This window comes from Coenobita brevimanus, chromosome 65 (assembly GCF_032717465.1).
Source record: "Coenobita brevimanus isolate Jiangsu-jjx chromosome 65, ASM3271746v2, whole genome shotgun sequence".
NCBI classification, from domain to species: Eukaryota; Metazoa; Arthropoda; class Malacostraca; order Decapoda; family Coenobitidae; genus Coenobita; species Coenobita brevimanus.
Window position 1 is genome coordinate 45,010,660 of NC_137018.1, and position 11,442 is coordinate 45,022,101.

Genomic DNA, 11,442 nt, shown 5'->3' on the forward strand with positions numbered 1-11,442 from the left:
TCGCCAAGGCCCGGCTACTGGCCGTGGCCTGGGAGAGGAAGCAGCTACCAGCAGACCTAAGGGCTCCTTCGGAATGGCTACCAGCTGTCTCCTGATGAAGGCGGGAGCAGCTACCAGCCATCTCCTCATTACCTCTGGAGCGGCTGCAGGCCGTCTCTTTGTTACCTCCGGAGTGGCTGCAGGCTGTCTCCTGTAGGGGGGTCGAGCAGCTACAGGCTGTCTCCTGTAGGAGGGTCATGCAACTAGAGGCCGCCTCTTGAGGGGCACCTTCAGAGCAGCTACCGGCCATCTCCTGAAGAAGGCGGGAGCAGCTACGGCCGTCTCCTCATTACATCCGGAGCTGGTGCAGGCCATCTCCAGTAGGAGGGTCGAGCGGCTACAGGCCGTCTCTTGAGGGGCACCTTCAGAGCGGCTACTGGCCGTCTCCTAATGAAGGAGGGAGCGGCTACCAGCCATCTCCTCGTAACCTTCGGAGTGGTTGCAGGCCATCTGCTGTAGGAGGGTCGAGCAGCTAACAGCCCTCTCATTTAGGGCACCTTCAGAGCAGCTTCTGGTCGTCTCCTGATGAAGGCGGGAGCGGCTACCGGCCGTCTCCTTGTTACCTCTGGAGTGGCTGCAGGCCACCTCCTGTAGGAGGGTTGAGCGGCTACCGGACGTCTCAGGGGTGCTGACTGGAGCTAGAGTAATAGCTCCACCCCGTGGTTGATAATGGTCGGCTCACCTGGAAGGTAGTCTCGTATTCTTGCTGTAGTGGCGGCGGGCGAGCTCCGGGTCATAGGGGCGCACGGCCCGGGCGTACTTATGTCTCTGTCGCCCAGAGTCCAAGAGCGCTGTATATGCTCCTCTGTAGGCTCCTTCTGGGGGTGTTGGGTTGCCCTCAGTGATACTATACTGCATTTTAACGGCAGCTATAGCACGACCAGAAAGGAAGCTAGAGATGAAGGCGCAGATAAGAGGACAAAAATTTAAGATTTATGTCAGACTCGATCGAAATCCTTTGAGATGTCAGATGCAATGGCAAAGCTTTAGCCAAAGTCCTGAGACAAGGATGACTAGGGCAGAAATCTGAAAGGAAGGTGAAAAGATCGCCAATGGGGCGTCCCTAGTGGAACCTATACTGACGATCGGAAAGACGGTTGTGCTAGGAAAAGTAGGCTTATTTTTTTTTTTCTGTTAAGAATAGATTGAAAAACTTTAGAAAAACAGGATTTCAAAGTAATTGGGCGATTGTTAGACGGCTGGGAATGTCATCCTTCTTTGAAACAGGCTGAATGAAAGCAAACGTCTGGCAAGAAGGAAAGATGCAAGATGACAAAGACAAAAGAGTTTACTTAGGCAGAGTGTAAGCACTGAAGTACAATCCTGGAGGACAACAGGAGGGACCCACAGAGGAGGGACCCCATCAGGCCCATGTACCTTGTTAGTACTGAGAGCAGAAGACACAACTGAAGAAATCTTAGAGTCAGCCATGAGGAAGTCAGAAGGGGGAAGTGATGGAGGAACAGCACCGGAATCGCCTAAGGTGTAATTGGAGGAGAGAATATGAGCGGTTCTGCTTTATCAGTAGAAGATACAGAGCCATCAGAGCGGAAAAAAGGAGCGAAGGATGATGAAGTAAAGGTGTTTGAAAGATTTTTGGCAAGGTGCCAGAAGAAGCGGGAAAAATTTGAATTGGAGAGTTCGGAGCCTTCAGTGCGAATGAAATTATTTTTAGCAAAGCGAAGATCAGACTTAGTACGATTCCGTCAAAAACATAAGAGAGATAAGATTCAGAGGTGGGTTGGCTCCGGTGTAGCGAGAGTTACACCGGACGTAGGAGCAATACATTTTCTCAAAGCTGCTCCTCCAAGCAGTTCAAGTTAAATAGTTGACGGCACAGATTTGTGTTTGGGAGGGATCACGGGCTGTTCGATATCTATGACGATGGTAAGAATACCTGGTATAATCAGTATGCTTTCGCGTTAGACGTTTCTGATTAAGTGATTTTCATGAACACAGAGCATTATTTCCTGTTATAAACCCCCGCCTCGGGCACTGCTTCAGAGCCACGTACTACTGTATTTGTCCAAACTTTCCTGTTTACGGACCACGCACTGCTCTGTCCAAACTTTCCTGTTTATCAGCAAGATTCATCTGATTTTCGGTTTGTTGGTTTCTGTAGAACAAATTGTTAACTCAGAATTCACGTGTAGTTGTTAAGATTATGAACTTATAATGTGCTGTTCACCAGAGGAAGAAAAACTTACAGAGAATTAGTTGGTTATGACAGAAACTGGGAGACGGGAGTGTCTTGGCAATATAAAGTGGCCATGATAACGTGCTCTGATAGTTGATGTGACGTATTTAATGTGACTAACAAATACTACACAGTCCACCAGTATGTTTTCTACACGTCGACTGCAACCAAGTACCAGAGAATGGGTAAGCCTGAAATCGAGTTCATCTGTTTCCCAGCAGCAGATATAATTATCATTTTGTAGTAATCAGATGAGAAGTTGTACATGGCATAGCTTGTCTGCTTCGTGACACCTCGACGTTACCTTTATATTCATTTTCCTAGTTATTCATAGTTACTTATATTGACGAAGTTTGCATCAGTATACTACAAGAGGATATTGAAGTGTAATGTGCAGAACAAATAGATATGGCAGACGTGTTGCGAAGTCTCCAAAGCCACTAGAATATTGGTCTAAAACAACACTGATAGTAAAATGTGTATGGTCGCAGGTGACGGTGTGTGTGGTGTGTGCCGCATGCCTGATAGTGTGGTCGGTGAGGGACACTAGCACAGGTAAGCCGTCTTGCCCGTTACCCATTTCACTTTGATTTTTTTTTTTTTTTAATTGCTCTCCTCATACGATTTTATTAAGCTCAGGAGGAATTGGATGGCTTAGATACAACCTCCATTAACTCCCCCCCCCTCCAAAAAAAAAAAAAGAAAAGTAGGTTGAATATCGTCTAGGAAGGTGCGTGGGTGGGTGGAGGGATAAGACGAATTGGAGAATTTAATATCAGTATTCGGGGGGTGATTCTTCGTTGAGCTGAAGACAGGTTATTCTGGTCAGCTTTCGTGACTTTTTTAATGATGTTGGTGGCATAAAATAGACAGGTTTGTATATTGCGAACATCACAAAAGGGACCATGTAAGCTCTGCAGCACTGAGTCTGCAGTGCATTTCACAAATTTCTGCCACCATATTCATACTGTTGAACATTTAGTCCCTTCAGTCCGATGACGTATTTTTCACTATATTTTTTGGCCACAATTGATTTTTTGCAGCTTGTGGGTAGGGGTTGTACCTTACATCATTAACCAGTCAGTTATGCCATTCCGAAGTTGAATAAAGTCGTCTAGGAACATAAAGAGTAAAAAGGTCACCGAACTGAAGGGATTAAGTGCAGTTATCGGTAAAATGGAAAATATTAATGTCCAAATTATTAAAAAAAAAAAAAATCAAATAATGAAAGATGACACGATCATCATTGGTAAGAGGTATGAGGCTTCATTGCTCGGCGTTTTTTTTTTTTTTTACCTCAGTATTCTTATGCTATTTACATTGTTTTATTATCGATAAACTTTACATCAGTTACACTTCAGAGGATATTCATATGTAGCCTAGTATGCAAAATGTATTGCTAAGAGAGAGATGCTACAAAGCATTCTTTCCCACCTTGAATATGGCTTATATATATATATATATATATATATATATATATATATATATATATATATATATATATATATATATATATATATATATATATATATGATATTTCAGACGAGTTGTCATCACTGTCAGCGAATCTGTCGTCTCAGGCCATCTACTCCCGCCCACACGACGCTGACAGACTCCCGCTTCCACTGTGGGGCCAGGACAATGAGCATGAGGTCAGATGATGATTACTTGGGATTTCGAGTTGTGTTGCTTTGGAGATCTTGTTAATGTGAACTATGTCGATATAGAAAAGATATTAATAAGATACAAAGGAACGTTATGGTGTAATATGTAACATAAATCGCAAGGGAAGAGGTGATATGATGCGCCCTATGCAACCTAGAACACGGCTACTAGAAACAGTATCAAAGGTTTTATTTACAGTTGAAAATAATACAGTGCGTCGTCAAATTCAATTATAGATAGATAGATATACCGTATAATTATAATTCTCTCTCTCTCTCTCTCTCTCTCTCTGTATAATCAGCCGTTGAGTGTCCGCTGCAGGACCGGCCAATCTCTACCGAAGTGGGGACGATACAGCCTAAGTATCTCTACCAAGTGGCTTAGGCTGTCTGGTAGAGATTGTATGTTGAGTAAGAAGTGCTTATAAGTGTGACTGTAGTGTTGGAGTGGCTTTGGATGTGTATGTAGCCTGTGAACCAAGTGTAATCGGCCCGTGAAAGCCGACTGGGTGCAAGCATACTGTACTTTACAGTATGCGACGCTGGTTCAACCACAGCACCCCTTATGTCCACCAGAGCAGTATATGGTCGGGTTAACACTCCCAACTTTATTACCCTGGCGGGGCGCGAACCCTCGTTCTCCCGTGTATGAAAATGCACACTCTACCACTGTAATAGTCTCTCTCTCTCTCTCTCTCTCTCTCTCTCTCTCTCTCTAGCCTAACATATTAATCCCGTGAGGAGTGGCCACAAACAAATCGCCCCCACGTCGTCCTGTCCCCTGCCATTTCGCTGCTCTGCCCTCCCCTCAACTTACATCCCCTCTCTCATATACCTCTACTCCATCATCCATCTCATCCTCGGTCTCTCCCTCCCTACTCCTCATTCATGATTCATATACACTCTCCTCCTTAAATCTCTGACTCTCCATCCTCTCCAATTGGTCATACCAGCTTAATGTATTTCTCCTAACACTTTCTACCCACCCATATCAACACCACAACGCTCCTTCCCTTCCATATTTGTCAGTCTGTCTCTCCAGGTAAGTCCACATGCTCTTCTCAAATAACTACTTTCCGCTGTCCTCACTCTTGTGTCCTTCCAACAAGGTCCATGTTTCGCTTCCATACGTTAGAATGCTGTCATGTAGCTACTTTTTGGCTTCCATGTTCACTTCCCTATTTCTTATCACTGCTTTCAATGAACCAGCAACCCTTCTTCCCTGTTGTACTCTTTCAAGCATTTCATCCTCTCAACTTCCATTCTTACTCACCATACTACTCAAATACAGTAAAAAAAAAAAAAAATGCATTCACATTTTCCATTTTCTCACTAACCAGCCTCACTGTGCATTCAGTGACTTCATTTCTCTCGAAGACCACAGTTTTACTTCTCCCAACATTCACATTTAGATTCCGTTTCTTACATACTCTTCCAGACTCATTCACCAAGCCTTGCAGCTCACCCTCGTCTTCACTTAACAAGACAGTATCATCTACAAACGACAGTGCAGGAAATTTCCAAATGCTGCCCTCCCTCTTTAAGGCCACTCCAGCATCCACTGCTCTACCTTGTATCTCTGTTAAAACTCCATCTATATACAAACTGCACAACCATGGAAGCATGATACACCGTTTTCAATCCAACAATCAGACAGAAAAATTCACTGCTCCCCATCCACATGCACTCCAGCCCTAACGGCCTCAAACATACTCTTCACGGCATTCAACAGCTTCCCATTTACTCCATATGTTTTTAATATTTTCCACATTCCTGATCTATCCACTCAGTCATATGCTTTCTCCAAATCCATGATGGCTGCATACAACTTCCTTCCCCTCTCTAGAAACTTTCCACTAAGCACCTAAGGATGATTATCTGATCAACACAATCTCATCCCTTCCTGAAACCTCCCTGTTCTTCTCCAATTAATACCTCTGTTATTTCCAACTCTGTCAATTAGTGTCCTCCCATACACTTTCCTGTTACACTAACAAGATCGACAAATGCCCCTTGATTACCACACACTTCTTTTTCTCCCTTTCCTTTGTACAGGGAAATAATTATACCCGACTTCCAACCTCCAAGACTCTACCTTCCTCCCAGGCCAATCTGCACATTTTCCATACCTGTTCTACTACCATCTCTCTCCCGTGCCTCAACATATCGCCACATGCTCATCAGTTCCTGAGGCTCTCCCCAGCAAGGCCTTGCTCCCCACTCTGACTAAATGGTGGGCAAGTTAATGGAAAACGTCAGCTTCGTTAACTGTTCATCCGTCAAGTAGCTCCGTTAAAGTTAATCCGCTGTTAAATTAACGGAAATTAACCGTTAATCCGTTAATCCGCCAGTTTTTCAAAACGTTAACTTGGCGAATCAATAATTTGATAGTCCGCTAATCTGTTGTTTGCTATTTTTTTTTTTTTTTTTTACCTATGTAACTCGGTTTTCCTTTATAAAAGACACCTTTAAAGCTAGAACAGTTTTATTAAGTTCACTGCTGCCTAGGCGATATGCCTGTTTTACGCAATGACCAGTGGCAGTTATATGTACTACTTGAGGAATTCCTGTATTCAGTACTCCTGGAACACCCTTGATACATTATGAATGGTACTTATAGTATTTTCATCTTAACTTGGCCATATATTCGTCCTTTTGCAGCTGATTCCACATAGTTCTCTGACAGAATAAAACAATGGTTCGGCATTATTTTCACAGCGCTTTTTAGTGTCATTATAATCGAGTGTCGATCTTTTGTTACAGATCAGCATTCAGAATGGAAATTTTACAATATTAGGGAAAGTTAAAGTGAAAAGAGCAGTGTGTGTGTGTATGTGTTCTTACCTAATTATTCTTTACAGCAATGAGTCAAGCTTGTATTGTCCCGTACTTTGAACCATTATTATCATACATGTCTTTAAATTTATGAATAGTTTTAGCACACTATATCATTCGGTAGTGCATTCCGATGATCAATTACTCTATTGGAAAAATGAATTTCCTTACGTCTTATCACCTCTCTTTTCGTACAGTTTTCTGCAGTGTCCTCTTGATGTTGCTTTCCCATAGGTTATATACAGTACTCATTTATGTCTATTTTCTGTTTTCCTGTGAAGCATTTGTATAACATAATCATGTTTCCTCTTTTCCTTCTCTCCTGTAATGTTGGTAGGTTTAGTTTTTCGAGTCTTTCTTCATAGCTTAGATCTCTTAAGCTTGGTGCCCATCTCGTAGAGGCCCTTTGTATCTTTTCAGTCTTATCTAAGTGTTTTTTGAGATGTGGATTCCAGACCACTGATGCATACTACAGAATTGGTCTGATGAATCATATTATTATCTTTCTCAGCATGTCTTCATTCATATACATGAGTGCTACCCTCAAATAAGCAAGCAGTGTGTACATGTTCCTTGCTTTTCCATTTGTGTGTTCAGCCGGTGATGGTCTGTTATTGATAATCACTCCTAAATCCTTTTCCTTTACTGATATGTGTAGGGTTGAACTTCCAAACTTATAGTCCCAGTCTGGTCTTTTTTTTTTTTTTTTTTTTTTTTTTTTTTACCAAATTTTATTACATGACATTTGTCTACATTAAATTCCATTTGCCATCTGTTACTTCATTCATGAAGCGTATTTAATTCCCCTTGTAGCTTTATGCAAGAGTCTGTGACTGTAATTTTCCTTTGTATTTTTTATCATCAGCAAACATATTTAGGTAGTTTCCATTTCCAAAGTTGCTTTCTATGTCATTTATATATATACTAAAACATAATTTGTGCCAGCACCGAGACCTGTGGAATTCCACTTGTCACTGCTCTCCATGATGAGTAATTTCCCCTTGGCACTGTTCTCATTTCCTTTTTATTGAGAAAATCTTGCATCCAATCGTACGGATTACCTTGGATTTCTCCTTGCTGGTAGTTTCCATAAAAGTCTTTGGTGTGGTACTGTCAAATGCCTTCTTGAAAACCAAATATATGCTGTCTACCAAGCCATCTCTTTTCTGTGTCCCCCCCTATGGGGGAACAAAATCTGGCCACACAATGGGGTGGTACTACTACTCTGCGGCCAGGTTGTTAGGAAGAATTCTGCCATCGTATTCCCTGCGTGTCGTAAAATGCGATTGAAAGGGGCGGAGTGATGGGACTAGGGACCCCCTCCTCTTTTTTTTTTTTTCTTTTTCTTTTAGTTCCTAAAAAGAGACAGGTCGTAGAAAGGGATGGGAGATTGAGTTATCCCCGTACCCTGAAGACTGGGTCTATGAATGTGCGTGGATTTAGTACGATTGAGGCTAAAAGGGAGGAGATTGGGAGAATGTTTGTGAGAAGAAAGTTGGATGTGTTAGCTCTGAGTGAAACAAAGATGAAAGGGAAAGGTGAGTCTAAGTTTGGAAGTGTGAATGGAGGATTGTCAGGTGTTGATAGAGGAAGGGCAAGAAGAGGTGTGGCCTTGTTAGTGAGCCCGGAAGTGCAGCATTGTGTGATTGAATGGGAGGAGGTGTCATCGAGAATGATGTGGATGAAAGCGAAATTTGAACGTGACTTGTGGGTATTTGTGAGTGCATATGGGCCTGGTAGCGAAAGGGATGCAGAAGAGAGAGACTCTTTCTGGAATGATGTTGATAAGTGTCTGCAGAGTTTTGGAGCGAATGTGAATGTGGTAATGATGGGAGATATGAATGCTAGAATGGGAAATGAAGCAGTTGAAGGTGTGGTCGGTACGCATGGTGTGCCTGGAAGAAATAAAAATGGGAAACGAATGATGAGGATGTGCGTTGGGAGAGATGGTGATTGGAAATACCTTTTTTGAGAAGAAAGATAGTAAGCCTATACATGGGTGAGACAGGAAGGTGGAAGTGTTGTCAGAGCATTGATGGACGATGTGGTTGTGTTCAGGAGTGTAATAGGAAGATTGTTGGATGTGAGAGTTTTGAGAGGGGAGGATGAAGGTATGTCTGACCACTACCTGGTGGAGGGAAAGTTGAGAGTAGGTAAGAGATGGGTGAGAACTAGGAGAGTTAGGTGTGGCAGGGAGGTTTTGAAAGAGAGTGAGTTGGATAAAAGACAGAAAATGATAGAGTATCAGGAGAAATTGAAAGATGTGTGGAACGCAGTGAAAGATCAGGAGAATGGCAGTGTGGAGGACGAATGGCAGTTGTTTAAGAGTGCTGTGGTGGGGCATGCAGAAGAGGTGTTGGTGAGACGAGTGGGTGGTGGACCGGTAAGAAAGGGAAGTGAATGGTGGTGCGAGAAAGAATGGCTGTGGCTGAGAAGAGATGTGCATATGAAGTGTGGCTGCAGATGAAGGACGAGGTGTCATATGAGAGGTATAAGGAAAAGAGGAATAGGGCGAGGAGGGCTATGAGTGATGAGGTGGGGAAGGCGGTTGACTAAGAATTTTCAACAGAATAAGAAAATATTTTGGAAAGAGGTGAAACGGAGAGTCTGGAAAGTAAAAGCAAGTAGAAGCAGAGGATGGAAGGATGTTAACTGAGATGGATGGAGTAAGGAAGAGCTGGGCGGAGTATTTTGAAAGATTGTTAAATGCAGAGGAGGAACGGGAGGCTGAGATTGTGGTAGATGGAAGGGTGCAAGGAATAAATACAGTATGTTGGGAGAGTCGAATGATTCTTTGATCACGATGGAGGAAGTGCAGGAGGCAGTAAAGGAGATGAAAACAGGGAAAGCTGTAGGTATAGATGGGTGTGCTGTGGAATGCCTGAAAGGTGGTGGAGCGACTATTGTTGACTGGTTAGTAAGAATGTTGAATGTGTGTTTTGTGAGAGGTATGGTGCCAGTTGCTTGGGCAAGTGCTTGTGTGGTCCCGTTGTATAAAGGTAAGGATGATAAGTATGAATGTACTAGCTTTAGGGGTAAAAGTCTGTTGAGTGTTCTAGGTAAGGTGTATGGTGGAGTGTTAATTAAGAGAGTTAGAGAGGGTACAGAGGGAGTGATTGGTGATGAGCAGTGTGGCTTTAGGAGAGGGAAGGGATACGTGGATCAGGTGTTTGCCATGAGACAGGTGTATGAAAAGTATTTAGCGAAAGGTAAGGATGTGTTTTGGGTGTTCATGGATTTAGAGAAAGCGTATGATAGAATTGATAGGGAGGCTTTGTGGACTGTTTTAGGATTGTATGGACTGGATGGTAGGTTGCTAAAAGGAGTGGAAAGTTTTTATGTAAACAGTAGAGGGTGTGTAAGAGTGGGAAATACTGTGAGTGATTGGTTTCCCGTGAGAGTGGGGCTGCGGCAGGGATGTGTGATGTCGCCTTGGTTGTTTAATACTTATATGGATGGCGTTGTAAGGGAGGTGAATGCAAGAGTGTTAGGTGGAGGTCTAAGTCTGGTTAATGTTGATGGTAGAGAGTGGAATCTGAAGAAGCTGCGGTTTGCAGATGATACTGCACTGGTGGCTGATTCAGAGGAGCGGCTGAGACAGTTGGTAGAGGAGCTTGGAAGGGTGTGTGAAAGAAGGAAATTGAAAGTAAATGAGAATAAGAGTAAAGTGATCAAGTGTACAAGGTTGGTGGATGGTAGAAGGATGAATATAGTTTTGAATGGTGAGTTGCTTGAGTAGGTGGAGTGTTTTTTTAGGGTCACCTGTGGCTGTGGAAGGAAGAATAGGTGTAGAAGTGAAGTATAGAATGAATGAAATAGGAAAGGCGCTGGGAGGAATGAAAAAGGTGTTTAGATGTCGCTTGCTTAGAATGTATGTAAAGAGAAGGCTGTATGAGGGTGTTGAGGTACCAACTGCGTTATATGGGCTTAAACATGGAATATGGGTGCAGCAGAAAGGAAAAGTTTGAATGTAATGGGGATGAGGTGTCCGAGGAGTATGTGTGGAGTGAAGCATATGGAGCGAGTGAGAAATGAATAAGTGTGAAGGAGAACTGGGGTTCTGCGGGAGATGGCTGATGGAGTTGAGCAGAGGGTGTTGCGATGGTTTGGGCACATGGAGAGAATGGATAATGAGCGATTGGTGAAAAAAAATAACTAGATCTGATGTGAGAGGTGTAAGGTTGAGAGGAAGACCACGAATAGGATGGATGGACAGTGTGAAGAGAGTGCTGGATGCAAGAGGGATGTCTGTTGAGCAAGGAAGAGTGACTGTGCATGATAGAAATGACTGGAGAGAAATTGTGAATGATGATACAGCCCTGAGGGGATTTTCTCCCGTACTTGGTCTGATCAGCTGACCAGTTCAGGTGCGGGTAAGGGGATGGGTCCATTATGATGTGGCACAGGTAAACCAGCTCCGTTGTCGGTTCATGCTGCGGATGTCACTGACTGCACTGTGCAGTTGACCCTCGTGCAGTGTGGTGCGGTGAGGATCTGTCCCTTCACCCCCTGGGGCTAGGATGCGAATGAATGTGTTTGAGTGGATGATTAAATTGGGAGTGTGTCGTCCTGTCTCGGCTACCTCCCTTTCCCTGGAGGAAGCAGCCTAGGTATATGGATAGATAGATTTCTACAATTCTATCATAGTAGCTCACTACCATACTAGCTTAATAGGTTAGTAACACATGATTTTCTCTTTCTAAAACC